General features: G+C 36.6%; 1 non-coding gene across 1 annotated transcript; it reads left to right on the forward strand.

The window, feature by feature from the left end:
- The first annotated feature begins 3,988 nt into the window (after positions 1-3,988).
- On the forward strand, positions 3,989-4,068 carry LOC132003055 (small nucleolar RNA SNORD103/SNORD85). Its single transcript, XR_009400127.1, has one exon. It is a non-coding gene; the product is annotated as a small nucleolar RNA SNORD103/SNORD85 (small nucleolar RNA).
- Positions 4,069-5,365: the final 1,297 nt, after the last annotated feature.

Consider the following 5,365-nt stretch of genomic DNA (forward strand, 5'->3'; position numbering starts at 1 on the left):
TCCAGTGGTCTGTGGAATGGTCTGTGATTGGCAGTGTCTCATATCCTCATGAGAAACCAGAGATGCCTCTTACATTAAACCATTCTTAGCACCTGTGACAATGAAGTCTTTGCTTTTTGAGGCTAAATCTGGAAGGAAACTTTCTGGATCTTGTGAGACTGCATCGTTTACACTCTCCTTGGGGATGGTCCTTGCATCCATAGTTAAGCTGTGAAAAGGCTAACTGGTTTGAGTTGCTGTTGAGATAAAAATAAGATCTTATTCGTTGATGGCCAGATGATGGGTTCTTTGAATTGGACAAACTTCAATATTAACTTTTTGTTTGTTTGTTTTAGAGAGATCTTAGTTTAAACAATTTTCTATTGGTAGTTATGGAAATGAGATTGGAAACTGAAGGATTCCATAAAAATCTGGTTTTGTTCCTTTTCCTGCTTCTATTCATGCTAGCCCCTGCATTGGCCACCCCACTTTACACATGGCTTGTAATGCAAATAGCGTATGTCCTCCTTGTAAAGGACGAGGAGTTAGTGATTTCTTTACAATGGATACCATCTAATGAAGGGCCAGGTGAGAAAGACCTGAAGAAGCTATCATAGGCGGATTCCAGACCACTGGAGCTAGACACGTCAACTTGCCAAGATCTCCCTGGATCCAAGAAATAATACCTGGGGCCTCGTCTTTGTTTTATGCTGTTCCTGGATGCCTGAGGGCACATGAAGACCAGACCACAATCCTCAATAACCCCCGCCCCCCCCCCCAAGACCCAAAGATGAGACTCCTGCTCCTTTTCCTTTCCGTGTTTCCCAGATGCTCTGTATGTATCCGTCCTCTCTGTGTCTTCAACAAATTCTGCTCTTACCCCCTGCTGGTTTACACTTGATTTCCATCCTACATAAAGCCAAGGACCCTCTTGGTTGGTCCTACAGGACCACCTCTGTGTCCCTGTCCCTCTGTGGACCTGGCCAGCAGGCATCAGAAAGGCCAAATTAAAAGTATAATAAGTATACTTATAACCTTTACCAAGATGAAAGGACAGAAATTACATTTAGAACAAAAATTAAGCTCCACGCCCAGTGTAAATTCTCATTTGTAAAATCTGTCCCTATCTCTTCAGCAGATTACCTTACTTCCCCCAAATCCCCCACCTTCTCCAGAAAACCCCTTTAACAACCCCCTGCCACTTTTAGTCTCCCTTTCCCTGCAAGATTTCCAGAGAGCACTCCAGGGTATACAGCTTATTCATGTAAATACTAAAAAGCCAGGAAATAAATTGAACAAAAGCACCCAGGATGGCTAATAAGGCTCAGACATAAGCTTCTTTTGCCGGGCTCTCTAAACATGCTCCCACACTTTCCAGCTGGCCTTCTTACACCGTGTCTTTTTGCAGATACATCTTAGAACACCCCCCCCCCAAACAATTCATGTCCCTTAGACAGCAGCAGATCTTTTCAATTATTAAGCTCCTTTACCTCCACTTTTCAGAAAATCCTACCAAATTTAGAGAGAAATTAGAAAGATTAGTGTCCATGTACAACCTCACTCGCAGAGACCTTGACTGGCTGCTAACAAGTGTTACTCCCTCCCATGATTGTACTTTATATACTTTAGTTCTCAGACAAACCAGACGGCCCATGGCAAAAAAAAAAAAAAAAAAAAAAAAGAACCTAATGTAGAAAATAGATGACCAGAATTTCTTTAGACCCTATTTATTAATTTGCTTATTTATTTAGAGAGTATGAATGTGTGATGTGTGTCAGGGGGAGGGGCGGAGGGAATCTCAAGCCCCTGGCCTGCTGAGCACGGTACCAAGTGGGAGTCCATCTCCAGAGGTTGAGATCATGATCTGAGCCAAAACCAAGAATCAGACACTTAATCGAGTGAGTTATACAGGTGTCCCAAAAATTGGCAATATATTTAAACAAAAATTTTTGGTTTTGCTTTTTTTTTTTAAATAGTTCTGTGATTGGAGATTGACCAGGTTGGAAGCTGATATTCAGAACATGATAGGTTTTGTTTTGTTTTTAATTTGGCCCTCCTTTCGTAAGCTAAAATATAACTATGTACCCAGAAGGAAAGAAAAACCTTTTAAACTCCTTTTAAAAGGATTTATGGGTGGACTAACCTATGATGTCATTTGAGTTACAACCCAATTATTTGAGCAATTGGGAGCAATGGTCCTTACCTTATAAATGTTTGCAAAATGAAAACTGCAACTCCAGAGACAATTCAACATCCACTTATTTCTTGTTACCGATCCTAAAACCTCCCCATTTATCTCAAATAAAGGCTTACATACAATATTGACTTTAAGAAACCAGACTGGGTTTTGCAGTCTTTCCCAGTGCTTTTGAAAAGTAAATGTTAACTCTTAATTAGACAATTGAAGAAGAAAATTCCTACAATTGAAGAAGAAAGCAAAACAAAAGGGTGGGCAGGGAGTCTTTTAAAACGCAATCACTAAAACACCATTGCTAGAGGGGCACCGGGGTGGCTCAGTGGGTTAAAGCCTCTGCCTTCAGCTCAGGTCATGATCCCAGGGTCCTGATCCCAGAGTCCTGGGATAGCCTTGCTTTGGGCTCTCTGCTCAGCAGGGAGCCTGCTTCCTCCTCCCTCTCTCTGCCTGCCTCTCTGTCTACTTGTGATCTCTGTCTGTCAAATAAATAAACAAATAAATAAAATCTTAAAAAAAAAAAAATACAACTGCTAGAAAGGCTCTCTTGCCCAAACTCTAGACCATAGTCTGCTTAAAGATCAGTTGTCAGGGACAAATACAAATTTTTAAAAGTCTTCTTCATAAATATTAGCGACAAGTTTTTAAGCAGGTAACTCTAAATTGTTCTATCTGCCAGAGACGCAAGTATTTAAAACTAGTGAGTGTTGTACCAGATTCATGGCCAAAGTTTTGGAATGAAAGCTATGAGATTTCTGTGGAGGTCTGTATGTTTATGTATGTCTATATTTGTATACCATATAATATTTTTCTACCTCCAGATAATATTGCCAAAATTAATTTGTAAAGAGTTCTATCTAATTGGCTTAAAATTAAGGGCTTATAAATTTTGCATTCTTAAAGTTCTCAGAAATATAACAGAAAGTAGCCCAAATGCATTTCAGATTCATATCAGCTGGAAAGATATTCAATATTAAAGCTAGTTTCAGGCGCCTGGGTGGTTCAGTGGTTGGACCTCTGCCTTCAGCTCAGGTCATGATCTCAGGGTCCTGGGATCGAGCCCCACATCGGGCTCTCTGCTCAGCAGGGAGCCTGCTTCCTCCTCTCTCTGCCTGCCTCTCTGCCTATTTGTGATCTCTGGCTGTCAAATAAATAAATAAAATCTTTAAAAAAAAAAAAAAAAGCTAGTTTACATTCACTAGTTTAATTACAAAAGGTATGACTTTAGAGTTATCAACACTGAATATAATAGTATAATATAAACTCACAGACATATGACATTTTTCTGCCTCGGTTTACTAGTCCAGTAAATTTATATTAGATATCTTACAAGAATTTGTCTGTAAGAAAAATAGGCTGGATGATGGCTGAGTTTGTCTAATATCTCATGAAGTTTTCATGAGTAATCTAAATGTAATTGTTAAGAGCAAATGATTTACACAGATATAAATAGAATACAAAGTCTTTAGGTTACTTTTTCAAATAGTTTCCCCAAATCTTTTTTGGTAGCCTGAAACCTTTAAGTTTTGCTAAGTTAAGCTAAATGATAAGTTTGTCAATTATTCAGATCATTTATGAATAATATAAAATCCTGAGGCATTAATTTCTGAACATAAATTTATCTCCTTTTGGCTTCTTTTTACAGAAGAACTAAAGGATCTTTGGGTCTATTAGTAAACACTCATGCCACACTGAAAATAAAACATATACTATAAGGAAGCATGTATGTTTAGAAAATATGAAATACATTCATAAATGTGCCAGTGTGAAGAATTCTGGTGTAACGGACAGTTTGCAATTGCTTACTTTTTAGTTAAAGTTTCTAAAGGTGAGCCACTTGCCCTCACTGAGAACCAAGTTCAGTAATGAGAATTCTAATTAACAATTGTAGTCGAAACAACTAAAAAAGACAAGGGAAACAATTCTGTATACAAGCTAAGTTAAATATGTTTTGGTAAGAAGGGGTATGAGATGTGAAAATGCACTTTTGTTGAGGGAAAAGAAAATAATTTTGCCTAAGGAGATGCTCCTTATTTTAAAGTGAGAAAGAGAAAAACAAGACAAAATCTGAATGTGAAAAAGAAAATTACAGAAGGCTTATGAAAAAAGAATCTTTAGAAAGGAATATTAATTTGTGGTCAAGCTGGCTATGATTAGAAAAAACTTAATTAAGTTAAATTAATTTTAATATTAAAAGTGCACTGGTACAAAATTAAAACTTGTTTTTTTCTCTCTCTTAAAAGGACAAAGTTTTCTTGGACTATTGCTCTGTTATTTATAAGATATTTTAAAATTTTTTCCTTTATATTATAAAGTAGTCTGCCTAAAAGAACAAGGATTTTGTGTTTAATTAATCAAAATAATTTCCTGTGTCTGTGTCAGGTCTTTGATTACTTAAGAAAGTTGAGTCTTTATTAGAAGAGTTAGAGTGTTTTTTTTAGTTTGTTTTTTATAACTATTTAATTTTTTGTGTTGGCCTTTGAAGTCTTTGCCACTATGGTTAAATGGATAATTATTTCACAGTGACCTATGATCCAATTTGACCAAAAGTTCTCCTTCTTCATGTTGTATTGTTCTATAAACTAGATGAATCCCCCTAAAAATCTAGTATGTCCTGGTATAATGTTATCAGTCATAATTCCAGTCATTACCCTAAAATGTTTTGTCTTGTAGAAATAAGCAAATTTTCTCATCAACTGCATTATAGTAAACTCTCATCAGGCCTTTATTCATGGTCATTTTGAAGTCTTGTCATTAACAGATGCTTACTGTTTTACCGTGAGCTTTTTCAAAAGTGTTTGCAAAAGTGCTTCATCTTCAAGGAAACTCAAGGAAAGCACTCTAGAATACAGGTTCCTGATAATTTTAAGATCATAAAACTGAATTTCCAAAGCTAATGGAAACTGGATTCAAGAAGAACAAGTATTAATTACATGGGATTGCATGAACTGAGAAAGATGATTATGATTCTTTTTATGATCTTGCTTGTTCTTTAATGTTTTTGTTTTAACAGATTTAATGAAAGTTTTTTTTTCCTCTTCACTATGGCCTACAACAAACTGGTAAAATATATCTTCGTAAACAAAGATGAAACGCTTACTTTTTCTACCTGATCCCTTCAGAGTTGGAAAACGCCTGAGTATTCTTTTTATGGCACTACAGTTAGTTATTTGCAGACGTTCAGTGAGACTCTGT

This window comes from Mustela nigripes, chromosome 15, assembly GCF_022355385.1.
Source record: "Mustela nigripes isolate SB6536 chromosome 15, MUSNIG.SB6536, whole genome shotgun sequence".
NCBI lineage: Eukaryota > Metazoa > Chordata > Mammalia > Carnivora > Mustelidae > Mustela > Mustela nigripes.